General features: G+C 53.7%; 3 long non-coding RNA genes across 4 annotated transcripts in view; 1 reads left to right on the plus strand and 2 right to left on the minus strand.

The window, feature by feature from the left end:
* Window positions 1-26,045, plus strand: part of LOC144382879 (uncharacterized) — a 1,041,026-nt gene that overhangs the window by 701,204 nt on the left and 313,777 nt on the right. The gene's annotated exons all lie outside the window — the stretch shown is intronic.
* LOC144382878 (uncharacterized) lies at window positions 1,465-22,803 on the minus strand. The gene is made up of 2 exons (XR_013450420.1): window positions 22,742-22,803; window positions 1,465-3,588 (listed from the first exon to the last, which is right to left on the minus strand). It is a non-coding gene; the product is annotated as an uncharacterized LOC144382878 (long non-coding RNA).
* On the minus strand, window positions 11,679-21,365 carry LOC144382877 (uncharacterized). Of its 2 annotated transcripts, none has more exons than XR_013450419.1 (4): window positions 21,309-21,365; window positions 16,417-16,524; window positions 15,933-16,053; window positions 11,679-14,276 (listed from the first exon to the last, which is right to left on the minus strand). It is a non-coding gene; the product is annotated as an uncharacterized LOC144382877 (long non-coding RNA). The 2 variants fall into 2 exon arrangements; XR_013450418.1 differs by having other exon boundaries at window positions 16,303-16,524.

Consider the following 26,045-nt stretch of genomic DNA (forward strand, 5'->3'; position numbering starts at 1 on the left):
AGTACTTTCCACATCACCTTCTGAGTTTTTTGAAAACAAGCCACTTCTTACTGTTCTACTTGAAAAGCTGATTACCACTCATGTGTTCAGTGCCGTCTGAGTGCCAGGCAGAGGGGAGGCCCTGCAGATAGCCAGATGTTTTTACCCTTCACGACTCTCTCCCTGCTCAGCCCAGGCTGACACCACTAACCAGCACCGCCGCATATCTGGGCTTTCTCTTCTCGTCTCAGAGTCAGGGGAACATTCTCAGAAGATCAGAAGTTGATGGCAGAATCCCCAACAGTGGTAGCAGCCCCCAGACTGTGTGACCGCGCTAAGCTAAGAGGGTGGCGAGGAGACAGGCAGGTGAGAGGGATCCTTTGCAATGTCATGTGCACGGGGTGGAAAACCTGAAGCAAAGAAAATTTGAGTAGGAAGGGGGGACCTCAGAGCTGATAGAGGACACTCTAGTTGCAGCCCTGTGTGCAACCCAAAACCCTCATCCCTCCCACCCCTCAAATAGGAACCATGCCGTATGAGCAGAACTGACCTCAAGCCCAGCTCCAGGGGTGGGCCTGATTGCTCCAAACCAGCCGAGGCCCCTGCCATGGGGATTGGTTCTGGTAACAGACTTAAGCCTATCAGCTGGAAATCCTGGACTTTTGCTTAACGACGATGAGAAGGGGCACTCTTTCCAGGGGTCATGCTCAAAATATTTAATAACCTCTAGATCAGGCTCTGACCCACTAGAGCCAGCGTGGCTTGATCAGAACAAAACTGGATCTAAGCAATCCGTTTGGTAGCTGTGCTTACATAGCCTCCCTCTCCCTGGTTGTGAAACATGTGGCTCCAGTTACTGCTGGCAGCCCTTTTGTGATCATGAGGCTAGCCACCCTGAAGATTAAAAAGGCTACCCAGAGGAGGGCTGAATTAAGAGCCCTGGTCAGACTATCCCAAGGACCACAGTCCTTTATTGTTTAATCCTACTTGTGTGAGGTTTCTCTACCTCATGATTGATGGTTCAGGTGGGTTGGGTGGTTGGTTTTTGCATCCTCTCATCTATTCCCTGACTTCATCCATGGTTAAACTAAGGTCCAGAGCAGGGAAACGCCTTGCTCAAACTCTTGCAGCACCAGGACCTCAATCTTTTGTCTGGCAGCCCAGCGTGCTTCTAATAAACCATAAAACCTCTTCTACCGCACTGTCGGCAGCCGCTGGGACTCAATAAATGTTTGTTGAATGAATTAATTACTGAACATGAATGGATCAGAGGGAAGGTGCTGGCAGGAGCACGGGACAAGCAAGGGTTCGGAGTGAGGGAGGGATGACACGGAGGGGGACAACGAGGAGAAACACCCACGAGTTTATTCTATTTTAGTCACATGAACACATTTGCAGTACAAAAGCCTTCATTAAACTCGAGGCTTTCTGTGGATAAATCTCTGCTTGCCACTATGTCCAGAAACAATAAATATCCAAAGTACAGAAAGCTTTTTGAAGTTTATTGTAAAAATAACTAAGAGGGCTCTACAAAGATCTTCGCATGCCAGATCCAATCAGGGACTTGTGGTTGGACGGTCTTGGTGTTATGCCCTTGTTCTCGGAACAGAGGGTTTTAAAAGGCAGTCACAGAAAACATAGCTGTTCTAACCTCTGAATTCACATGCATTTAAGAAGCACAGGCCCTGTTCCTGGTGGCTGAGAGTGCAGGATGGACTATCAGAAGACCCTGGGTTCACGTCTGCCCGTCACTCAGGAGCTTTGTGGTATCAGGCAGGATGACTGATTCTTCCCAGAACCTGAGTTTTCCTTGTACGTAAAATGGAAATAATATGAGCCCACTATAGTTGACCTCAGGGCCAGATAGCTCAACATTCAGGAATGTAGGGTTTCAGAAAATGTATACGGTGCGTACGAGTATATTATGTAACACCAGCGCGTTCTGAGGAACACCTCGTAATCCAACACACTAATATTTCTGTAGGGAAACATATGAACATTTACAGTAAATAATGAAATAATACAGTAAGTAATTAAGACCATAAATTAACCTCACATCACTTTAGCCTGGGACTTGCCACCAGGTGAGTTATAAAAATCTTTGGCTGTCAGGAGGATTTGGAGTTTGGGAACCGGGGCTCGAGGATCGAGGACCTGAGCCAGCACGTACATCATCGGGCTGTCAGAACAGAGATAAAGCCCCCACCAGCACTCACTTCCAGCCAGTAATAACAGGCAAGAGCCGTGCGTGCTCCGAGGCTGCGGGCTGTTTGCGGCTGGCGTCCTGTCTCCACTCCAGATGCATTTCCAGGAGTTCCCAGGGTTGCACGGACACCCAGCGTGGGATGTCCTCTGAGCTGGGGCCGAGGGAACAATGTGTCTGTGTGAACAGGTTCTCAGGCCAATATCTCTGGGCTAAGTCGGTCCTGAACCCGCACCTGCAAGGCCAGCCTCGGCACCCACTCCCTCCTCCACTGTGAGCCTTAGAGGCAGAAGCGGAGCTAGGAACGTGATGCTGGGGACCCACTCCATCGTCTGCCTCTCGCTAGCTCCGCAGCCATTATGAATCTGAGAGAGAAGAACCCACTTTCATTTCCCTCCAAAACACACTGGCTCTGCCCTTGGCGTTGCCCTCCCACTCTCCTGTAGCTAACAGCTTGGCCGGTGCTGAGAGGAGAGAGAATACCCAGCTCTGGTCCCAGATACTGGGACTGGCCATCTGACAGGTGCAAAAAGCACCTTCAGGCCCTGCTGCTCTAGTTTACATGTCCCTGTTTTCTGATCAGGTTGAGCATCTTTCGGACACAGGTGTATTGCTCAGCGCTTTGCCACCCACTCCCCGTGCAGTGGCCCGGGCCCCTTGGTGGCCCTGTGGAAGTGCAGCTCTCCCGGCGTATCTGACCAGCTGGAGTAGCACAGAACTCTCCCCTCCACTGTTTCGCACACCATGCTTCTGTTCATCCAACCTGACGACTGGGCACTGGGCATGAAGTGCTTGCGGAGTAACGCCCCAAGCTGCCATTCCGCCGAGGCGTCTGATGAGGCTCCATGGAAGTGGCTAATGAAACCCATTTTAAGTTTGGGGCCAAAGGTCCTCCATCACCCAGCGGGCCAGGACAAGGATGGCACGGCAGGGGGAGCGCGGCGAGCCTTGGGGAGCCGTAGCCCCACAGGCACAGTGCACAGTGCGGGGCAGACCGGAGAGCCCTCCGAGGAGGTCCTTCCACGCTGTTCTTCAAGCCCCAGCACGTGTGCAGCCTGAGAAGTCTCCGAGCTCGGCACTGAGGTCAGCCAGGCCCCCAGGTTAGACCTGGGGTGGGCCCAGGACGAGCACGAGGCCCCAGAGGCACTAGGGTGTCAAACTTAAGGGGGGGGCTCTCTGTTGAGGGCCGGCCTGCACCTGCACTACCTGGGAGAGAACGCCCCCTCCGAGTTCGCCAGCCTGGGGCCCAGAGTGGAAGGGACGGTCCCCTCGTCTGTGAGAAGCTGAGGAAGAAGTGCTGACTGGAGCCACTCTCCCTCCTTTGTGGCTTTCTGAAGTCACACCTCGGTCCAGTGGTGTCTTTGTAACGTTCTGTGTCAGCCAGCAGGAAACAGAAACCAGCGCAGCTATTTGAAACAGAAAGGGATAGAACACCAGATTAAAAACAAGGCAAGGCCCCGGGAGGGCCTGGAGGGGCAGCGGGTTCCTGCCCCCGGCCTCCAGCAGCGTCGGCGGACACCACGGAGCTGACCACAGGGAGCTGCTGCCTCCGGCCCAGAATCAGGGACTCTGTGCGCTCAGTCCGGGGATCAGAAGCCGGGGCCGCAAAGCCACGGCTACTGATTGTCTTGGCTCCAACGAGGCAGCCGCATAGACACTGAGATGCGGCAGCCGGTGAGCCCACATGTCCCAACCTTGCTAACCCACAGTCATGGGCTAAACGTGACAGGAAGCTGGCCTCACTTCTGCTTTCACAGCTCAGCTTGGTGACCTCCGATTGGCAGCACCAAACTCACTCTCAGAACTCTAGCTGCAAGGGAGTCTGGGAAATGTGGGTTGTTTTGTTTTGCTTTGTTTATCCTTCTAACCTTTGGGGCTGAGGAAGATGCCCTAGAAGAAGGGGACAGTAGACGCTGAGGGCCAGACGACAATGCCCAACTTGAGTCCCCAGTTAAAAGGCCCTGCGGAGGTGAGAGAAGAGAAGCTAGGGGAGCTTGCCCTGATGATCTGAGGTGCTCAGCATGGGCTGACCCGGGCAGGGACCACCGACAGTGCCCTGTCCCCACCAGCTGCTCACACTGCCCTGGGAGGCCACGGGGACTCACCGACAACCCCCTGCATGGAGGAGTAGACAGCCCAGGGCAGTGCGTGACTGAGTCACACCTCCTTCGGCCCCCATCCCAGACTCTGGAATGTCTCGGGCCTGAAAGTGCAAACATGTGATTGATCTCAGGAATCGGCCTTCCTTGAATTCCCGGTAGTCCTATTACTGCACCTGCATCTAGAATCTCCTAGTGAATTTGTGTCTGCCTCAGATTCTCTCCTTTGTTTTACCTAAGTGCTCTTCCAGTATCTCCGGCACCAGGATTTGGAAATAAGTTGGCACCTGGCCTCATCATCTGGTGGAATATGTGTGGTGTCCCGGCTGTCAGTGGAGCTCCCCAGCCAACCTTAAAATCTAGATCAGTGTGGCTGAAATCATGGATCCTTGCATTATGGGGGTGCAGGGTTTCCCCTAGACTTCCCCTGGTTCCTGGGGGGCTGGGCCTGCCTCTGCCTGCAGGCCTCCCTGCCGCTGCCCCTCTGCTTCCTGCTGCTCGAGATGCTGCCTCTGGGAAGCCCCCATCTCCCCGGGCTGCACACGCGGGCCCCCCAAAGCAGCGGCTGGGAGAGATGTCCTAATACGGTTCTATGGTTCTGAGCACACGGCATGACAAGCATCCCAGAGCCATGCTCATCTTCTTTTTCTTTTCATTTAGAAAAGTGGAAAAGTAATACAGAGCCACACTCCGACTCCTTAGGAGCCCCCCTGACTCCTCCCCCCCACACCGTATATTTCCACGGGTTCTGCCACCCCCAAAAGTACCCAGCATCTCGCTGTCTTATCGACAACTCTGTCTCTCTCTTTTTCTCTTTTTTTGTCTTCTATTTTGTTTTCCTACCCAGCCCCTTCAGAAGCAAAAGTTAAAATTTTTCCATTTTTTGTTATTTGGGGGTCCAGCTGACAACTTTGCCTTCAGGGTCTCTCTCCAGTCCAGTGGCTCATCAAGGACATTTCTCAAAGACAGTGCCTATTCCCCAGGGAATTTTGGTGGCAGCTGTTAGGGTAGTAAATGTTTTGCCTCATTGCATGTGTGTACAATTTTATATATGTAGGTAAATATTTTACGTATAGCCACAAAGCCATGTATCTCGATGTCTTCGTCTGTAGACAAACCATACCTGAGCAGTTCTTTTGGGGGCAACGATTTAAATGATGTGCTAATAATACTCAGATCTTCATAAAACTCTGAAATGACTTGGCCTCTCCTCCCCAGCTCCCCTTCGTCCCTTCCCCTTTACCTTTCCACAGGCGCAGTCCCAGCCCAGGCGGGCCACACCCACGTTAGGTGTAAATCACGGGAGAAGCTGACAGCTGCGCCTGGCCCCGTGGGCATCCTCAGGAACGCAGAGGCTGTGGCTCAGAAGGGCCATGAGGTCCGGCCTCTCCCTGGCCTGTGACTTGTGTTTTTTCTAGATAAGTCGGTCAGGAAGGGGCTGTTAAATCAAGCAAGCGGATGTGTCAGTGATATACTGAAGAAAGGTGTAGAGCTCCACGTCCTTCACACACACTGCCCCGGACTCCTGCCTTCAGACATACGTCTCTGTCGGGAGCTCTCGACCACAACACTATCGACATTTGGGCCAGATAACTGAGCTGTCCCGTGTATCACTGGATATTTAGCAGCATCCCCGGCCTCTATCCACTTGATGATAGTAGCATTCTCCATCCCCCAGCCGGGACAGCCAAAAATGTTCCCAGATATTGCCAAATGTCCCCTGGGAAGCAAAACTGGCCCCTAGTTGAGAACCAGTGCTCCGTGTGACACATACTGTGTATCCAGAAATGTATATATACATACAAACAATTAAATATTTATATGCCCTTATTTTAAGTTGGCATCTGGTATAAACTTTTCATTCAATCAGCATATGCACAAAACAGAAATGTAACATATTTCCTTCCTTTTCTCCTAAAAATCAATGTCATCTGTGATAATAGTGACATTTGCAGTGATTAAATAAATATAAGCATCTTATATCTTTCTGTAAAGTTGGCATTTACCTTACCCAGCAATGACAAGTGGTCTTGGAGATCCTTAATTTATTTCCTGCGGTCCTTCCCATCATGACTCCTGACTCCTTGAGCTCTGAGAACCCAGATGGACAAATCCAGTGTCCAATACCATGTATGTTTTTCTCTCTCCAGCCACGACATCCCAGAGATCCCCATGCAAACCAGTAAAAAAAAAAAAAAGAAGAAGAAGAAGAAGAAGAAGAAGACAAGTCGAAGCCCAGGGAATCCCCATTACACAAGGTTACTTTCCAAATCGGCCCCAATCCAGTATATTAGACAGGAGAGGCAAGAATGCGATGCAGTAACAAATAGCAATTTTATAGAGGTGGAAAATAAGACTTACAAAACTGAAGTGATTTTTCTACCCTGTGCAACTATTAAGTGGCAGAACTGGGGCCCTGACTCCAAAACTGGTTCTTCCTGACCCCCTGCAAGAACTTTGGAAGGCCTCGGGGAGCTGAGAATATCCCTGATGCCACAGCAGGATGATCGTACTTCCCACACCTCTGGACATTTTTTTAAAGGTGCCTTTGCCTTTAGGCTTGTTATTAGGATTGTTATATCAGGAATGCGAGGTGTGAAGAGAAACAGTCAACTCTTTTCATTTCAAAACAGGTTTTTGGTACTCAGAGCAGAGACAAATTCTTGAAAGCTAAGGCTTTTGATTAGCAGGAACTGCTTTTAAGTTCTAAATGCCTAATTTTTAGCATCAGAAGCAAAGCTCTGAAGGAAATGGGGCATACAAGGTGGATTGGAAAAAGGAAAGACGGAAGCCAGACTGCCGTAAGGTCAGAGGCTACCTATGGATATGGAAGGTGGGTGGGGATGGGCGGGAGCAGAAAGGAGAGCAGGACAGGGCTCTGCCGAGGTGCGAGGCTGGGAGACGGAGCCACATTCCTGAATCTTCTTGACGTTCAAATCTCAGTGGGAGAGGAAATAACAGAACGAGACTCTCTGACAAGTTCGAGGAATAAAAAAGGAGGAGGCTTTGGATGAGAGCAAACTTTGGAGGAGGACAACTGTCCAGTGGAGGATCCCAGACGTGTGGACCCAGACTGGTGCAGAGAACAGATGGGCGTCTCCACGCCTGTAGAGAACAGCGGGGCTACCTGAGCGGCAGAGACTCCCAGGGGACCCTCAACAATAGGAGAGGATGTCCTGTGGGATCAGATAAGGACACAGTTGTGTCCCAGCCCACGTCAACAAAGAAGGGAAGAACTGTCCAAAGACCAGACTGGATAGCAAATCTTAGTAGACACCAGGGGAAACAGATGGTGACAAGTGTGCCTTACCAGGGCAAGGATGCAGCAATGGATGACAGTGTGGATGGAGAACCACATGTCCAGCAAATAGCCAGAGGCTCCTTCTGATTGGCCCAGCTGGTGTCACGTGGCCAAGCCCACTGAACCAATCCCCGTGGCCAGAGGAGGCTTGTTTTGTCCATCCGGTTGGGTGAGACTTGCTTTGTACATCCACTCCAAGAGCTGTGGCTGAGTCTCAACCAGACCTGTGGACCAAAGTGAGGGAGGGTAGAACCCTAAATAAAACTGGGGCTGTTATTAGATGGACAAATGGGCCCTAGAGAGATGAACGAGTTTCCATGAAAGAAGGTATTTGAAAAAAAGTCTCAGGGGAGGCAAATATTATGGTTGCTTAGTAAGCCCGCGTTCTCCGTGTCCTCCTTGGGTCCACGTTATCCCTAAGGGGAGCAGGTGCTTTACTCCATTTTCCCTTGGAACACTGAGACATACAATGGAGAAGTAGATCTGTCAGATTGGCCCAGATGAGATGTTGTATTCATCCACAGGCCGACTTCCCCTTGAAGACAAGCCAGATGAGGACAGACTTATCCTGGGTGAATGCGGACTCTGACACCAACCCGCCAGGACCTCACACAGGAAGGCTTTGGTTGGGAGACCAGGACAGGAGGCCTGTTTCAGTCAGGGCTGAAGCTGTCATGTCTGATCTTCGGGAAGCCAGCTCTGTGGCCACAAGAGGAAAGAGAAAGGGCAGTGGGGCAGTGCCCACATCTCTCTCTCCTGATTGCCTGGGCTCATGCTCATTGGTCACCTAGCCAGTGTCCTAATCACCGAGGCTCACGGAAATGAGCAAAATTGCCCAAGGACACACTACTTTTACTAGAACCATGATTCGAACCCATAGTTATGTGGTTCTTTCCACAGCGGCTATTGCCTGGGGCATCATCCAGCCCCGGAATCTCAACCCTACTCAATTTTATGGAATGCTGTAGGGATGCCCCCTCGCCCCACGCAGATGAGGAAAAGGAAGCTATGGCAGGCTGCCCAGTGTCACACAGCAGAGTGGTAGAGCCAGCTGGTCCCAGGAGAACCCAGTTCTTCTCCTGCATGGCCCGGCGCTCTGTCCTTTGCCAATGACTTGTCCAGCATCCCGGGCCCTGCATCCTACGTGGGCCAGCCATCTAGGGTACTGGTCTGGAAGTAGACATGAAGCCACAAGCCAGGTGTTGGCCCTTCTATGTCCCCATGACAGTGCCAGATCCCAGGGCTGACACACGCATATCTGAACGTACTCCTTGGAAGAATGAACCCGGTCTCCATCCTCTTGACCCAAAGTGTGGTCTATGGACCAGCAGCGTTAGCATCACCTGGCCCCTTTTAGAAATGCAACATCTCAGGTCCTTCCCAGGATCAGAATCTTTAGTTTGACAAGATCCCCAGGGGATTCTTCTGCATATTTCAGTTTGAGAAGTGCTGATCTGCACACCTTCTGAGCACTGGGACTTTTGCCAGCCTCCGAGGTTTCTGACTCACAGAATGTTCCTGCACTTTCCTGCTGCCATAAATACCCTCCTGACTGCCCCAGTGGGTTTACACTTGATGGTTCCCAGAAACACCAGGCCCTTGTATACATGAAGATGCTGCTGACTTTCCAGTTTCCAAGGAAGGGAGTTCGAAAAGCCACGCTCCTTTGTTGTCATCAACGGCCAGAAAAGGAGGCCCACAGAGGCATTTTGAATGTTCCTGCTTCTTTTTTTTTTTTTTTTTTTTTTTAAAGATTTTATTTATTTATTTGATAGAGAATGAGAGACAGAGAGCATGAGAGGGAGGAGGGTCAGAGGGAGAAGCAGACCCGCAGCTGAGCAGGGAGCCCGATGCGGGACTCGATCCCGGGACTCCAGGATCATGACCTGAGCCGAAGGCAGTTGCTTAACCAACTGAGCCACCCAGGCGCCCCAAATGTTCCTGCTTCTGATCCTCTCTCATCTCCTGACTGATGCCTGCTTGCCTTTCCCCATAAATACTGTGTTTGTAAACAAACCCACATGTGAACCTATCAGGGAAGTCCGGGCAGGAGCCCTGCATTTGCCGGGACTCAGCATCTGTCTTTTTATGAAAGCTGCCCTCCTAGATAGAGACCTGCCTTCCCACTTTCACTCTGGTTCTTCTCCCCCAGTGCAATTTCGTTTTTGTTTTTTTTTTAAACAGATATTAGTCCCCATTTTTTGGTAAATGTAAAATCCTCGTTTCTCTTCTCTTTTCTCCTTCTCAACTGAGTTTCTAACAACTGGTACACGCATATTATGGAGAATAGCTAGTATCAGTCTTATAAAATCTTGGTGAAAAATATGAAAAAAAATAGAAAAACTTTAATCTTCTCACTATTTAGCACAAAACTCCAATGGTAGGAATATTTACTTTTTTTCTTTCTTTTTATAGTAGCAAGTTTTTTTTTTTTAAGATTTTTTATTTATTTATTTGGCAGAGAGAGAGAGAGCACAAGCAGGGGGAGCGGCAGAGGGAGAGGGAGAAGCAGGCTCCCTGCTGAGCAAGGAGCCCGATGCGGGACTCAATCCCGGGATCCTGAGATCGTGACCTGAGCCGAGGGCAGACGCTTAACCAACTGAGCCACCCAGGCGCCCTGGTAGGAATACTTTTTAATTCCTCAACAAGGGAATGTTCCATCTGTACCATGAGTCCGTGGAAGTATACAGATGTCTGTTGACATGACTTGGAGGGTAGGCCGATGAGGTGGGTAGGAGAAGGCAGGCCCATCGGACCGTATGTGCTATCATCAAAAAATTAAAATTAAAAACAAAACAAAGTACGGTGCCCCCTCGTTGTGTCTTTATTTTTTGTTCATGGGATTTAACATAAAATACTGCTGACCCAGCTGAAATCTTCAGAATCTGAAGTCGACATCAGATCTCCATGCACCATATTTTTGACTTGCAAATGCCTTCCAAGAATAGCTGGAGTGTCCTTATTAAGCCCGGCTTGTGATGCATCCGTACTTCGCGCCGTCTGCTCCGGCACTGTATAATTCATGGACTTGCCTTATGAAGTTCGGGAGGGATCGAAACCGTGACCAGCCCGTGAACTCAAACTGACACTTCCATTATTTTAAAAGGAACACAGTGCAGGCTGACACCTGACCCATGGCTCAGCCCCATCCAGCAGGGATGCTGAACAGGCTTTACTTGAGCTAGGTCCCAAGTCTGTCTGTCCATATGGACTCTGTGGCCATGGGATTCGGCGAAGGGGCACGTACTCCCAGCTGATGCTGGGTCATGACTTGCCATCCCTGTGATCATGGACAGCACAGAAAACCAGCCTGTGGGCCCGTGGTATGTAGAGTTGAATTTCGTTAATTTCAGCAAGAGAGGGCAAGGCTTGTCATGATAATCATCACCGTAGTTACCGTAGGTGAGCTCCTACCACCTGCCGGGCCCTGGACCCATTATCTCCTTTAAGCCACACAGCAAAGTAGGATTTATTATCCCATTTTACAGAGGAAGAAACATTTTAGGTCCAGAGGCTGGCCTAAAACCACATCGATAATGACCAGAAAAGCCTGGATTCACCCAGAGGTCTGTTGGGCTCCAAAGCCGATGTTCTTAGTCTCTGTTCCCCAAAAGGGGGTGCGTAACCCCCAGGGCTGGGCACGGCAGTTGGTCCATGGGAAATAAAAACGTCTGTACTTGTGCATTTTCATTGTATACATAACATAGTATTACATTTGAACCTGCATAATGAATAAAAAGATACATATGCATATATTGGTAGCTGATTTTTTTTCCTGGATAGTGAGGCCAAAGTTGAAATGTTTAGAGCCACTGTTCTTGGCTCCTCCCTGCACTGACCCCTGCAGTTGGTCCATGGGAAATAAAAACGTCTGTACTTGTGCATTTTCATTGTATACATAACATAGTATTACATTTGAACCTGCATAATGAATAAAAAAATACATATGCATATATTGGTAGCTGATTTTTTTTCCTGGATAGTGAGGCCAAAGTTGAAATGTTTAGAGCCACTGTTCTTGGCTCCTCCCTGCACTGACCCCTGCCCAGGGGCTCCAAGAACAAACTCTAGGCAGCCAGGCTGGCCCTCTCTCCTCACGACCCTTTCTGAGATCCTCATCTGAGACCCGGCAAGCTTAACTTCTCCGGCCTGCCCACCCTACCTGGCAAGCCAAGAAACTGATGGATAGGAAATCAAAGACCACTTGTTTTTGTTTGTTTGTTTTTTTAAGATTTATTTATTTGAGAGAGAGAGAGAGAGAGAGAGCACACAAAAGGAGAGGGAGAAGCAAACTCCTCGCTGAGCAGGGAGCCCGATGCAGGGCTCGATCCCAGGTTCCTGAGATCATGACCTGAGCCAAAGGCAGATGCTTAACCTACTGAACCACCCAGGTGCCCCCCAAAGACCACTTCTAATTTGCAGTGTGACCTCCAGCCAGCCGGGGCACCACCCTGGGCCTCAGCTCCTCATCTGTTGGCCTTTGTTATAGCGAGATATTACTATTACTTATTACTGCCCCATTAGGACTTATGGTCTTGATTCAGGAGCCTGAGGCTCCATTCCCAGGTGGAAATGTGACCTCTTCGTGCACTGTTGCAGGAGCCTGATCCAAATTCAAGCCAGGGGGACACACTCCTGCTGCTGTCCCTCCAGCCGGTGGTGTCATCTGGCCTGTGAGGCTTCCTCTCTCCGGGTCTCAGGAACCTTCATCTGTGCAGGGAGTGGGCCTGGTCCTGCTGCGGCTTATGCAGGGGATCTAACGAGCTGAGTGTCATGAACACCCCTGGACGGTCAGAAGAACTTTCTAAATGACCCTCATATTCCTCTGCTCCTGCCATCACTTATCTAGCCTGGCCAGATGACGGGGCCTGCCATTCCTGTAGAGGAGACATACTGAGCCCCTCTGGGGCTAGACACTGGGGTCCCAGCACTGATGAAAAACCCACAGTCTCTGTGGGGAGGTTTCCAAGGTAGTGGGGGAGACAGAAAGGAGCAAGAAACAACCAAATGAGGACAATTCCCCCTGGAGATCATAAAATAGGACCACCCCCCTCCCCCCGCCCCGGGGAATGGACGCCCGCAGATAAAAAAGAACGTCCTTCATCAAGATCAGGCTCAGAGCCTCACACGGCGGTGTATATAGAGGGATATGGAAGCAGCAGTTTAGGAAAGAATCTCTGACCCCTCCGCACCTCTCTCCACATAACGATTGAGTGCAAAGAAGAAAACCCACAGCTCCCAGCACTCCTGCCTCAGATGGGCCCAAACTTCCCTTTGAGAGGTCAGCTTGGTTTGAGCACCCAAGGGGGCCACTGCCACCTGAGACCAAGGATGGGGGAACTAGCCAGAAGCCCAGATTGTGCAGACAGGCCGTGCCCATCACACCTCCTGATGGCTGACTTGAGTGGCTTCGTCTCCCTCCCCCCACCCCCTCTTCCACCCTGCCTGGGGGTTTGGCTGCCACCATCCTGGGGATTGAGACGCCACCGGCCTCAGTCTACAGCAAATCTGCAGGGCGGTGCTCTGGTCCCCTTGGCAACCGCCCACCGCACCCCTGGCTGTGAAGCCAGGAGACCATCTCCAGGGCTCCTCCGCAGCTCCCGGCAGGCCAGGGGGAGGCCAGCACCTTCGCTGAGTTCCCTGCCTCCCTCTGGGCGTCTGGAGGCACCAAGGAGCCCCGCCTGGCTCGCAGGGTGAACAGCTGGGAGGCAGGACAGGGTCACACTAGCCACCCACAGCTAGTGACACAAAGACAAACAGGCCCCTGGGTGCCCAGAGCTAGAGCACGGGGAGCAGAGGAGGCAGGCTCCCTCCAGGACGGGAGGGCCAGGTCACAGCCGGGAGTGGGGGGCACCCAGTGCATGCTGGGAGCTGATGAGAGCAGTAGCTCTTCTGTATTGTGCACCCGCTCTGGGCCATGCTTGAAACTCACAGCTCATCTCCTCCCCGACACATCACGCGGTGAGCCAGAGACTCGGGGTTATTACCCCCACCATGTTAGAGATGAAGACGCTAAGGCTCTGAGTGGAAAATTGAGAACCCAAGGTCACGGTGCTAAGAAGTGACAGATGAGCAATTTGAACCCTGCCTGCTTGCACCAGGGCCCGTGACCCCTCTGCCTTCTCAAGGCCTTGAGTCTTTGCTGACTGCCCCCGGGGCCAGGCCGCGGGTCTGCAGAATCTCTGAAGTCGGTGGGCTTAGAGCTGAGTTGCAGAGACAAGCACCCAGGAATCAATTCTAGAATAACAAACCGTGGGGTTGACTAAGTGAGAAAAGCTCATTGAACTTGGGAGTTAGCCAGGCCTGGGTTTGGGCCCGAGCCTTCTGAACCTTGACATCCTCATCTGTACGAGGAGCCTACACAGGGTGGTGCAGAGGGACCCCATGAGTACCCGTGCAGTACTTGGCAATGAGTGAGCGTCTCATGAATGTTTCCTTCCTTCTTTTCTTTTTTTGTCCCTCGAAATAAGTTCATGAAGACTTTGGAGAATGCAACACTCCCGGCGGGCTTCCTGGAGGAGGCGACCTCCTGGGCCCCCACTGGACCTGTGGCATCTGATCTCAGTAGAGATGAAGATGTAATTATTTGCCCAGTATGTCACTGTTCTGAGCTTCAGCTTCTTCATCTGTAGAGCGGGGCTAATCACAACTACTTTATAAATAATCATGCACACGAAGGTACCAGCAGAGTGTCCTGGAAGAGAACAAGAGCCCAGAGATTGGCATTCCAGGCAGACCTCTGCCCCCCTGTGGCATGACCCTGGGCAGACTTCGTTTCCTCTTCTACAAAATGGGGAATGTTAAGTCGCCAGGTGAGTCCAGTGGCCTCCCTGGGACTCCTGCTTCCTCAGGAGTTAAATGGCTTGCTTGTAGCTCTTCGAGGTTTCTTCTCATGTCTAGAGCCCCCTGAGGCTTTGGTTCTAAGCTAGGGCCCACCCCGTCCCAACGGCCTCCCCACCCAACGTATGCCATCGAAGACCCCGCAGCCCTGGGGAACAGCATTCGGGTCCAGGGTGGGAAAGGAAATGCTTCTGGGCCATTTCCTGTTCCCCGAGGGCCTTCAAGAGAAACAAACAAAAAAGGGACCAAGAGCAAAGAAGAAATTTGCCTTGAAAACAAAATCACAAGACATAAACTCTCCCAGCTAGCCGAGGGCAGGGCAGCCCTGTCACCTACAGAGGGGACTCAGCGCACTTCCTGCCTGTGCCCGGGGCACGGCCGGCCAGGATGTTGGTGGAGACAAGCCCCAGGCAAGGTAGGGTGCTCTGACCACGTGCCAGGTCACACACAGGGGAGCAAACGTCTATTTCTGACCAATGGTTAAGAGCTAGGGGCAGGTAACAAGGCCAGGTGAGGAACCACAGATGGGCCCTGGGCTCCTAGGCATAGAAAGTCTCCCCGTTCTTACGTTTCCCACTTCCGGGGTGCATTTTTCTCAACAAGCCACCCACATCCCCACCCTCACTCAGAGCCAGCTAAACCCCATCCTTCCTAGACAGGGGTCTACAGCTCACACACCTTCAGCGGGGCTGTGGGGTGGGGTGGTCTGCCAAGGCTCAGGGCTCAGGGTGCTCAGCTCCGAGTCCTTGCTGCTGGCTGGAGGCTCCTCAGAGTAAAGGTGTGGGGAATGGCAGCAGAACTCCCTAGTCTCTAGAATGGAGCTCTGCTTTGCAGGAAGTTTCCTCCAGGGTCCCTCCCATCATCTCTTCCAGGGTGACCTTCATCAGGAGGATGGTTGGGCAGGAGCCAGCTGATAGGACTGCACACCCCAGCCTGACCGCACCTCTCTCCCTCCCCCCCTTTCTCCCTTTCCACTCCCCCCGCCCCCGACAGACACTAACCAAGCATCTAATGCAGGCCAGCCCTGTCTGACTAATACACGGTGGTAACTGAGGCACAGCCGTCTTGTGCTCTAACGCCACACTCTGGCCCGCTCTCCTCCCGAAGCAAGGGGCCTACGGAGGGCAAAAGCAGAAAGGGCTCCTCCGCCTGTGAGCCTGACCACCACCCCCATTTCATAGATGTGGTCACTGAGGGCCGGGAAGGAGCCTGGCTCAAGGGCGCCCCTCTTGAGAACAAGCCTTACGCCTTGCAGGACGGAGAGGGCCCCGGGGGGGTACGTAGACGCCGTGCAGTGGATGTCCCTGGGGCACCTGCCGTGCACGCAGCCCTGCGTCAGCCCGCGGGGACATGTGGGGAGTCAGGCCTGACCTGGGGGTGGGGGGCTGCAAACACACACAGAGCTGCCTCACTCCGCGGGCTGCTGCAGGGGCTGGGGAGGGTGAGGCAGAAGCCCGGGCTCCCTTGCCTGAGGGGCTGTCCCGGCCAGGCTTGGGGAAGGCCCACCCACCTTCACATCTCGGAGACCACAAGGGTACCGTTGGCTCACTGCTCCCATCCCACATGTTGACACGGAGCCAGGAGCGGATGGGGCGGGGGGTGCCCTCTGCCTCCGCATCGTTGCTCCTGAGCTGACAGACAGAAAGACAGGGAGGTTGGCACCCGAGACACCTCTCTGAGCCACTGGCCTTTCACTCTCTGCCCCGGCCTGTCTGCCCCACCTCTAGCATCCTCCCTCTCCCAGCACCCTCGCTTCTGCCCCATCCTGGGCTCCAGTCATTCAGGGACCAAAGGAACGGAACGTTAGCTGTGGCATTTCAGGACAGCAGGGCAGAAGAGGGGGTTGGGGATAGAGCGAGACTCGCAGGGTCATCCCTCACACGGCAGGAGTGATGGTTGAGTGTCCCAGCGCTGAGGCCCAGAGAGGTGCCACACCTCGGCCAAAGTCACACAGCACGAAGGGGCAGTGCTTGGCCCGGAGCCCGGGTCTGTACCATCGTCTCAGACTCCATCGACTCCTCCGAGTGGGTGGCCCCCCGCTGGCTCCACTCCCTGCCTGGATGTCCAGGCCTCCTGCTGTTCCTGCAGCTTGGAGAGAGAGCCTGGTGGGGGTGGGGGTGGGGGGAATTGGTGCAGAGGAGAAAACAGAAAGTGCCAGCTGATTCATATTTCTAAATGTCATGTTATTCCAGGAGTATTCTCGCTTTGCCACCACCTTCATCCACCCCCCGCTTGCCATCTTGAAGGAGGGCTGCGGGGCGGCCAGGGGAGGTGGGGGTGCTGTGAGACCAGGGTCTGGGGGGCTGCGCCCCCGCCCTGCCCCCTGGATGAGTGGAGGGGTGGGCACTGTGCTGGGAGCCTGGGTTCAAGCTCTGGCTGTGGAATCAGGTGCCGTGGGGCCCTGAGCCTGGCTACACCTCCTTTGTGCACTGCCCTAGGCAAAAAGGGGGGCGTGCTTCCCAAGACGGGCTGCATATCAGATTTGCCTCAAAAGAAAACCGACTCTCTCGGACTATAGCCCTAGAGATTCTGATTCAGGAAGTCAGAGGTGAGGCTGGGAGTCCATATTCGATCCGTATTCCCTAACCCCTGCCCAACCCGGTGGTTCTGGTACAACCTGTCTACAGAGAGGTGCTTGGAAAGCTCCCAGCAACACGCTTCCATCCAGATTCCTGTTTGTCTTCGGTACTTATTTACCTCCTCCCGAAGGCCCTCCCTGGTTTACCCACCCCATCTGCCACCTCCAGTGTGCTCATCACTCCTGGCCCTGCCTCCTCACCCACGCTCATCTTATTGCTCCCAAAAGACATTTCATCATTTGTGCCTGTGTCTGCGTGCGTGTCCTGTGTGGGTTCAGTGAGGTGAACCTCCCACGCAGCATCGAGAACAGTGCTCAGCCCTGGAGCCAGCGAGTCCCAAGCTCGTGGCCCCTGTGAACTCCCCCGAGGTGAACTGTGCAAGCACTTATTGCAGAGCTTGGTGGAAGGGGGCGATCAGAGGCCGCGACAGGACAGCTGGATTAATGCTGGAAGGTTCCCGGAGGGCCCCTGACTCTTCCTGGGTGGCCATGGGAGATTTGAACACCTGCCCCCGGTGTGTGCCTGGAGGCAGAGGATTCGGGCAAGCATGGGTCCTCCACAAAGACTAGGTGTTGCTCAGAGTTCTCTGGAACCTTTCAAACGACGCCAGGTGCTGTCCTGCAGGAAACGGAATTCCCAGGAAACAGAATTCCCCACAAACGGTTCAATGGGAGGGGCAGGAATGGAAGGGCTGCTGACAGAGGCGGATGGGGGCAGGGGGATCCGAAGGGGTCCCGAGGCTCTGCGATGCCAGGCGGCCCTGGAGCCCCAACCTAAAGAAGCAGGGGCAGACGGCATTGTCAGAGCCCAGTGGGAGCTGGGGCTATGGAACAGGGGCCGCCCCCCACCCCCCCAGAGCGCCGTCACAGAGGGAGGTGGCCATTCCCAGGGCCATAGCATCACGGCGGTGGGGCGGGGGAGATCCATCTTTCTCCTCCCACCTTCCCTTTTCATTCTGATACCTTCCATTGGCCAAGCCCAGGCGGCAGCCAGAAGCCCCAGCAGCCCCTAGTGGTCCCCTCCTGGGGCGCAGAGAAGGGCAGAGAGAGTTTTGTAGGTTGTAGAGTGGGTAGGAGGCAAGCGGAGGATAACCAGCTACTCGGGCAGCCCGGCAGTCTCCCAGCTCCTCCACACCCCCGCCCACCTTCTCTGCTCCGGCGGGGCTGGGGAGGGCGGGGGGGGGGGGGGGGAGGTGCCTGACGCCGCCCTCGGAAGACCGGCTTTCAGCCCCATCGCCGCCACCAGCACACAGGACCATTGCAGGAAGTCAGCTCCCCGCTTCGGGCCCTGTTCTTCTCATCTGTAAACCCCAGGGGCGAAGCTAGCCATCCCTTTCCAGTCCTGACCTGAGGTTTTCCTCCCCTGCCTTTTTGAGAATGGAGCCCTGCTCTGCGGCAGGAAAATGGGCTTGGAGAAGCAGGAAGCTTAGCAAATGGAAAATTAATTCTGGACGGTAAAGAGCAGAGGCTGTTGTTTGTGATGTATAACTTACTCTTTGTGTCAAACTGTGTACTGTGAATATCAGTGGGATGGCAAGAAAACCGAGATCTATTGCTTCGAGTTTAATCTGTTCCCCGTGTTGGAGCAGGGAAGGGGGGGGAGGAAGACTACCACTTTAATCACAGGCCCAACTCGAGATGTCAAGCTGCTCTCGGGTGTGTTAGTCAAATGATGTTGTATTACAGGCTTCCCAGACAGCGCCCCACACTGCAGCTTTATCTGCCGAGCCGTAAATTAGCACACCTCCTTTACGCTCTTCAGGTAAAACCAGTAATTTAGCTGAAAAACACACACGCACGCACACAGAGCTTGTGGGGGGGGGGGTGGCGCTTAGGAGAGGGGGTTGCTCCCCTTGAGCAGGGAATAGCTAAAAACGTGCAAACCGGAATGAAATGACACTCGGCGGCACCTCCTGTCATTAGTGCGTGGGTTCCTGGTGCAAGCCCCGAAGCCGGCCCACCTTCCCTGCTACCTGCCTCCGTGCCTCCCCCCACCCACCCCTTTTTGCCATGAACCGTAAATTACATGCTGACACCTTTAATTTGTGCAAAGTATGCCTGGCTGCGCCTGGCATCAGCAGCCGGCTGCTATAATAAGGTCAATCTATATTCATTGTCGCAGCAGTTGATGTGCCAGATAACACAGGGAGGCAGCACTGTGGTGGCTTCTCCGGGCTGGGGGGAGGGGGGTGCCCACTGCCGCTCAGTGCGGCCTGGCACCAGTTGGTTCATCACTTATGCATGGCATGAGCGATGTTATGATTTAGCTAATCACCATCAGGTATTCATCCTACTGCCGCCTGGAGACAGCCACGGTGCCTGCCTGCCTGCCCAAGCCGGGGAGGGAGGCCCCCACCCGCAAACACCACGGAGAGACCGCTCGGTGGGTCTGACTCTCCTTGCCGGGCTGTGGTCCCCGGTAGTTTATGATTCAGGACTACAGAGCCCCTAGCCTGGTGGAGGAGAAGATGCCGTTGGCGGTGCCCCCCGGGGGGCAGGGGTGCAGGTGTGGGATGCCCCTGGATCCTGGGGCCCAACCAGGCGTGGGTGTCTCAGTGATGGGTCACACAGCATGAGCCCAGGCACTGGAGTCATAGGGTTCTGGATTCTAATCCCGGCTCTACCTCTTGCAAGCTGTGAGAGCTTCGACAAGTCGCTTAACCTCTCTGGGCTGAATGGAGAAAGAATTCCAATCCTGACAGGGGGAGTGTAAGGATACAAGCAGATGAATGCAGTTGCTGGTGGGGTCTGCGCGGAGGAGGCCCTCGGTCAATGAGCTCCCATTACTCAGAGCCCTAGTGTGCCCATCACAGGTGCTGTTGGGTGAATGTCTGCTTTCAGGTGGGGAATTCAGACCCAAAAGTTGGCTAAAGGATGGGGCTGGCACCAATGGCTGAGCCACTTGGTTGAGATACTTCCCAGATCCTGAAATGTTTATGCTGAAGAAGCATGAATCCATGGCTGGGGAGGGTCACAGGGGCAGAAGTGAACCAAGTAGTCAGCCTCAAACAGACTGGAGGCCACAGACAAAGCACAGGCTTATGGGGGTGAAGGGACGTGGAGAGGGGCCAGCCAGACCGTTCCTGCCAGTGATGGCAAATGGAAGACAGAAAGGAAATGGATCCATCCAAAGAGGTCCGGGCAGTGAGCTGGGGTCCCAACGGACTTCTGCCTTTGTAGTCTTGCCCGCTGCCCCTCAGGACAAATGACCATCAGTCTCCTGGGGGCTGCCCTTGGGATGACAGGGCACCCTCTCCCCTCTTCATGGTGCTTAGTTAGGGGTGCCCGACATGGTTCCCCGCTTTGTCCATAGCCAGGTGAGCAGAGGGAGGCACAAGACTGAATTCAAAAGCCTCTGGCTGATCCTCATTTTCCTTATTTGCACAATGGAGCCAATACCATCTGCCCCTTGGGGCTGATGAGAAGATTAAGTGAGCCCAACTGCACACCCAAGTGGGCCAGATGAGGACCCCTTTTCCCTCCAATCAACCAGCTTAGGATCTAAGGAAGGGGGTCACCTAAGTCCAGCTACAACACAAGCAGCCAGGCTAGACGCTTCGGTGATCTGGAAGCATGCTAGCTTATTCTACTGCCACGTCTTTGTCCTTGCTGCTCCCTCCCCCAGGAACACCCTTCCCTTCTCCTGTCCCCAGGGCCAGCCCATCCACCCTTCCCTTCTCACTGTCCCCAGGGCCAGCCCATCCTCCCAGGTCCTGGTCTGATCTTGCTTCCTCCAAAAAGTCCTTTGTCCCTCCTCAGTGTCAGGACTGTCTTCCCCTGCCCACAGCACCAACCACCCTTCCTGACTGTAAGTGGGCTCGTGATCTGTCCTCTAGTGATTTGGCCCCAGATAAGAAAGAAGTCGTGGGAAGGCGAGCCATTCTGCACAGGCTAAACAGCCTTAGGCCCCTGGGGGTCTCCACCTGCTCATCTGCAAAATGGACAGGCAAAGGTGGTGTAGGGTACTCTTGGTGGCCCCGGGCATCACAGTGCTAGGCAAAGCTTCCAGTAAAGCTGGCTCTGAAGGGACTACAAGGGCAAGGCCAATGGGCATCTCCATGGAAACCAGTGCCACTAGGTTGAATTTCCCTGTTCTGACAGCCTAGGGACTCCGAGTCTGAATTAATTTAGTTCAAAGAATGCCAGTATTCTCTCCCGCATAGGCTGGTGCCTCGAGGATTCTTCCCAATGCCCGATGAAACCACCTGCCCTGCCCCACCTCTGGCCAGCACCCCCGGCTCCTGCCCCCAGGCCAGCACAGCGCTGCATCCCCACACACCTCCCCGCGCCTCACAATGACCCACGCACCTGTGCCACGAGCACCTGCCAAGACCCGGTGCTGCCCGTGTTCAATCGTCCTCGAAATGCATTGCCTCTCTTACCAGCACAACTTGGACAGAGCGGGGGGCGGGGCCTCCCCAGGCCGGCAGGGCCAACAACCTCCCACGGCCACCTCGTGGGTTCGCCTGGCTGGGCATCCCCCGCCCATCAGTGGCAGGCGAGGTGCGACCGGAGGGCCGCCTGACCAGGCCTGGGGCCGGGCCCACACCCTCGTCCCAAAGCATCCTTATCATTCACTAGCAAGTGACCATGACGCCACTTTGCTGCTGAGGAACCAGAAGCAAGAGAGGCGTGGGGCTGGTACATTCCTTCGTAGAGCAGGATCTGAGCCCCGCACAGAGATGGAGGCATCCAGCCACCCCTCCTCAGCACCGGGGACTCGGGGTCTATCATCCCTAACACCCCATTTCCCCAATGTCTTTTCTGAACTTCTTGCCCTAACCGATACCTGGCTGTCACCCCAGACACCACTTCCCCGCCCCCTCCCCAGGGGAGGCTGTTGTCTCTTCCACATCCCACGTCACCTGGGACTGGGAGGGGAGGCAGGTGCCCTCAGATCCACCTTTCCCCTCTGAAAGCCCCAGCTCCTCTGAATTCTATGCCAAGTGACTTTACCTCTCACCACCATCCTTGTGGCAGGGCCACCCACTGCCCCCCTGGGTCACACCCCCACTGGGCGACTTCACGTCCATTTTGAGGATCGATCCAACAGGGGTGCTTCTCTGTTCCTCCTCCTGGCTGACTCCAGCCATCCAATCCACCCGGTGGCCATGAGCATCACACCCCAACCTTACCATCTACAAAATATCCCCCTTAAGCCTCCCACCTGGGACCACCTGCCACTTGCTATCCTTCCGGATCACACTCCCTCTGCCCCACCGAGCCCTCCGGCCACCAACCACCGCTATCCCAGGATCAATACCTGTCTGGGTCCTCATATCCACCCTTCACAATCTTCCTCCCTTCCTTCTTCACACTTAGAAGCCATGCCCAGGCTCGGCACCATCCAACCACACACGTACGTGATTCCTGCACCCTTCAGTAGGACGCGGCTGCAGAAAAAGCAAAATGACTTTCCTCTAAATTCGTGGCCTCAAATCTCAAAGGAGCACTTCTGCCGCGCAGCTGCCTGGGCCGGCACGACCCCATTCTCCCAAACAGATGCCTTGTCCTTTCTCCTCTCCACACACCCCTCGCCGCCACCCCCCTCAGTGGCCTCAGGCTTTGCTCAGAAGATAGTAGCAATCAGAGAGAACTCCCTCATCCTCCCATCAGGGAACCGGCACCCCTCCCATACCTGCACCCCATCTCTGCTCCCTCCATCCCAGGGAGTGAACGGAGGCCACCGCTCTGCCCAAGGCCCCCTGTTCCACGTGGGGCCTGGATCCCACCTCTCTCACCTGCTCCAAGACCTGGATGTCTCCTCTTTCTGCACCCCCATCTTCTCCCTGTCCACTGGGTCACCCTGGGCAGGATGCGCATGCTCTAGGATCCCCTATAATAAACAACAAGCTCCGTTCATCACCACACCTCTCCCTGGATCCCATCCTGGTTTTCCTGCTCCCCTTCACTGCAGAACATGCTAAAGAATGGCCTGCAGCTCCTGTCTCCATCTCTCACTGGGCACTCCGTGCCCACCGCTAGAGCACCGCTCCCGCGCCCCCGGCTGGGAACTGACTGGCAGTGGAGCATGGCCAGTGGCCGAGAGCAGGAGGGAAGGGCAGCTCGGGGGCAAAGAAAAGACCCTCACTGTGAAGAGCCTCGAGCTCGATCAAAGACGTTGGCCATTTCCTGCAGCCGTCTTCAGATGTGTTTTAGAAAGGATGTTTTGGTGGCACTGGGTGGGGTGGGCTGGAGATCAAGAGAGGAGAACAATTAAGAGGACATGGGAGGGGCCCCGGGGGAGAAATCGGGGAGGCCTGAGCTCACCAGACGGCAGAGACAGAGGAGTGTAGGATCACTGTCAGGACTAAGGGGCCAAGCATGTCCAGCACCCAGTATGGAACATTCCTTATCCCCCATGCTTTCCCATCATGAAACAGACCAGACTGAGTGACCCCAGATTGGTGACCGTCTCTCCCCTGCCCCAGTGGCAGGCACCCCGCTCTTAGCCCCATCACCACCGGCCCCTAACTGCTGACACAGGGTAGGCCCTCAGCGCACACTCAATCGAGGAAAGTGTGGGCCACACAGTGGCGAGGCCGGCGGGAGGGGAGCCAAGGGCCGGGCTGTGGAGGTGTAAATGCCAACCTCAGAGCTCAGACTTTATCCTGTCACTACCGGGGAGCCCCCCGGAGGGCTGTGAGTACAGCTCTGTGTGCGAGCTAAGCCCATCTGACAGCTGGGGAAGATGAGTCGGAGTAGGGCAAGACCAGAGGGGAGGACCTGTCCCCAGCCAGCTCGGATACTCCAGGCAAGGGAAGATGAGGCCTGATCTTGGAAAGAGGACTAAAGAAAGGCCAGCCTTAGAAATACCAAGGAGGTAAGATTGGCGAGGCAGGATGATAAACTGAAATCTAGTTAATTGGTTGGTGGCTCAAGCAGCTGGGTAAATGGGGCAGTGGGTGGGGCGGGCTGTAATGAACTTCACGTGGGTCGTGTTGAGTTTAAGTTCACTGTGGAGCATTCCAGGGAGAGATGCACTGGCCCAGCAGCTGGATATGTCAGTGGGATGCTCAGGGTGGGGTGGCCCAGGACTAGAGATAGAGACTGGGGAGCCATCTGCCAGGAGAGGCAGTGACCACAATGGCAGGAAGATCAGGGAGTCACCCAGAAAGGGTGAGAAGAGCAGCAGTTCCAGGACAGAGCCATGGAGACTGCTCGCCTTTGAAGGTCAATGGAGAGAAAGGACCCCACAAAGAGACAGCCGAGGAAAGAAATCAGGGGAACCTAGGACAGAGGGTATCCCAGACACCAAGGAAGAAGGTTCAAGAAGGACTGGTGGTCATGGGGTCAGCTGCAGCTGCAGGTTTGGTTTCCACTGGCTTGGCTGCCTGAAGGTCCCCGATGACCTTGCCAAAGCATTTCCATCGAGTCGGGGCGGGGTGGGGTGGAGGGACTCACATTGCTGTGGGCTGAGGAATGCAGAGGCAGCTCGATTAGTTAGTTAATAGCTTTGTTATCATCGTTACACCTCCTTTTTCCAAAAAGAAGCAACTTCTCAACTGTAAAATAGAGATTACAATAAATCAAAAGACACAGCATAGGTAAAGGACCTAGAACTAGGGCAGACATACAGGGCTGGTCAAAACAGGTTAGGGGTATTTACTTCTCATATTGACAGGCATATAGCCAATAAAGCTGTTAAAATAGGAAATTAAAATTCATGTGCAGACATGGACACAAAAGCGTTGGGAGGTGGGACTTGAACAGATCATTGTACACCCATGTCCCTAGCAGCGGAGTTCGCAATAGCCAAAAAAAATGGGAGCCATCCAAGCAGCCATTGACAAATGAATGGATAAACAAAATGTGGGATACACATCCAGGCGAACACCATTCAACCTTAAAAAGGAAGGAAATCCTGACACAGGCTACAACATAGAAGAACCTTGAAGACATTATGCTAAGTGAAACAAGTTGGTCACGAAAGAGCGAATAGTGTCTGGTTTCACTCATAGGAGGTGCCTAGACTAGTCAAGTTCATCGAGACAGAAAGTAGAATGGCTGTGGCCAGGGGCCGGGGGGTGGGCAGGATGGGGAGCTAGTGTTTAATGGGGACAGAGTTTCAGTTGGGGAAGATGAAAAGAATTCTAGAGGCGGGTGATGCCGCTGGTTTCACAATATGAATGTACTTAACACCACTGAACTGTACGCTTAAAAATGGTTAAAATGGCAAGTTTTATGTTGTGTATATTTTACCACAATAAAAAAAAATGTACAAAGAGAAGAAGAACATATATTACAGTGTGGGCTAATAAAATGACTAGGATTGAACACTTCATAATGTTCTGAGCTTCTTGGTAACCAAGACATAAAGGGAAACTTTTGAGGCTTGGTGTTTAATAAATGGAAAAAGTTACTATGGCAAGAGATTTCAAGTCCACCCGCCCCCAGCGCCGGCCAGGACTGGACTGGAGCAGACATTTATGTGAAAGAGTCTTACAAGAGGCGATAATAGCATAAAGGACAAAGCGGAATACCGACGACGTACAAAGACATATTCATTACGTAACCATTGCTGGCGGTGAGTCTTGAAGAAACGTGAGAGAGAAATCAATAAAACCTCACTCAAAGAAGCCTTTCGGGTGAGAATGAAGTTAACGAGGTCTAGATGTGAAGATTTCCAAGATGGGACTCAGAATTCCCAAAAAGCAAGCGTGTTCAACTTGGTGGTACCTGGAGGACTTCCAGGAGGAGGCATCCAGGAGGCAGTTGGCAATCTGCTGCCAAGCTCAGCGTGGGGGGGGCAGGGGGGGTGTCTGAGCATCAGCAGCACAGAGATGGTATCCAAAGCCATGGGCCAGAGTGCAATGACCAGGGGGGACATAGAGTCCCAGGAAATGCTGCTGCAGGATCACCCCCATTTCCCCGGGGCCCACCCAAATACGGAGCAGCAGGCAACACAGGAGGGAGCAAGAACTCATGTCCTCTGACTTTCTCTCACCGTACGCCACTGTCCCGGGGCGCTTCTCTGTGCAGGAGCAGGAACATAGTGCTAGACGTCAGAAGCCCTGGCTCAGCACTTCCGGTGTGGTCGCCTTG

Source organism: Halichoerus grypus, chromosome 8, assembly GCF_964656455.1.
Source record: "Halichoerus grypus chromosome 8, mHalGry1.hap1.1, whole genome shotgun sequence".
Classification (NCBI taxonomy): Eukaryota; Metazoa; Chordata; class Mammalia; order Carnivora; family Phocidae; genus Halichoerus; species Halichoerus grypus.